This window comes from Bombus fervidus, unplaced genomic scaffold (genome assembly GCF_041682495.2).
Source record: "Bombus fervidus isolate BK054 unplaced genomic scaffold, iyBomFerv1 scaffold0020, whole genome shotgun sequence".
NCBI lineage: Eukaryota > Metazoa > Arthropoda > Insecta > Hymenoptera > Apidae > Bombus > Bombus fervidus.
This window is the reverse complement of record NW_027212583.1, coordinates 914413-915592: the sequence shown is the minus strand read 5'-3', so window position 1 is coordinate 915592 and position 1180 is coordinate 914413.

The window sequence follows — 1180 nt, the reverse complement described above, 5'->3', positions numbered from 1 at the left end:
CATCACATTATAACGTATAACGTTATGAAGTATTACAGTACAACGTATAACGTCATGAAATATGACGTTATAACGTATAACGTCCGACAGTATAACGGTATAACGTCTAACGTCCGACGGTATAGCGGTATAACTTATAACGTTATGAAGTATGACGTTATAACGTGTAACGTTATGAAGTACGACGTTAGAACGTATAATGTCCGTCAGTATAGCGGTACAACGTATAACGTCATATAGTATTTCGTTATGACGTATAAAGGTATGTAGGATTATAGTATAACGTATAACGTTATATAGCATCACATTATAACGTATAGCGTAATGAAATATGAAGTTTTAACGTATAACGTCCGACAGTATAGCGGTATAACTTCTAACGTTATGAAGTATGACGTTATAACGTGTAACGTTATGAACTATGACGTTATAACGTATAACGTCCGTCAGTATAGCGGTATAACGTATAACGTTATATAGTATAACGTTATAACGTATAACGTTATATACCATCATCTTATAACGTATAACGTTATGAATTATTACAGTACAACGTATAACGTCATCAAATATGACGTTATAACGTATAACGTCCGACAGTATAGCGGTATAACATATAACGTTATGAATTATGACGTTATAACGTGTAACGTTATGAAGTATGACGTTATAACGTATAACGTACGACAGAATAGTGGTATAACGTATAACGTTATATAGTATTACGTTATAACGTATAACGTTATATAGTATTACGTTATAACGTATAACGTTATGAAGTATGACGTTATAACGTATAACGTTATGAAGTATGACGTTATAACGTATAACGTTATGAAGTATGACGTTATAACGTATAACGTTATGAAGTATGACGTTATAACGTATAACGTTATGAAGTATGACGTTATAACGTATAACGTTATGAAGTATGACGTTATAACGTATAACGTTATGAAGTATGACGTTATAACGTATAACGTTATGAAGTATGACGTTATAACGTATAACGTTATGAAGAATGACGTTATAACGTATAACGTTATGAAGTATGACGTTATAACGTATAACGTTATGAAGTATGACGATATAACGTATAACGTTATGAAGTATGACGTTATAACGTATAACGTCCGACGGAATAGTGGTATAACGTATAACGTTATATAGCATTACGTTA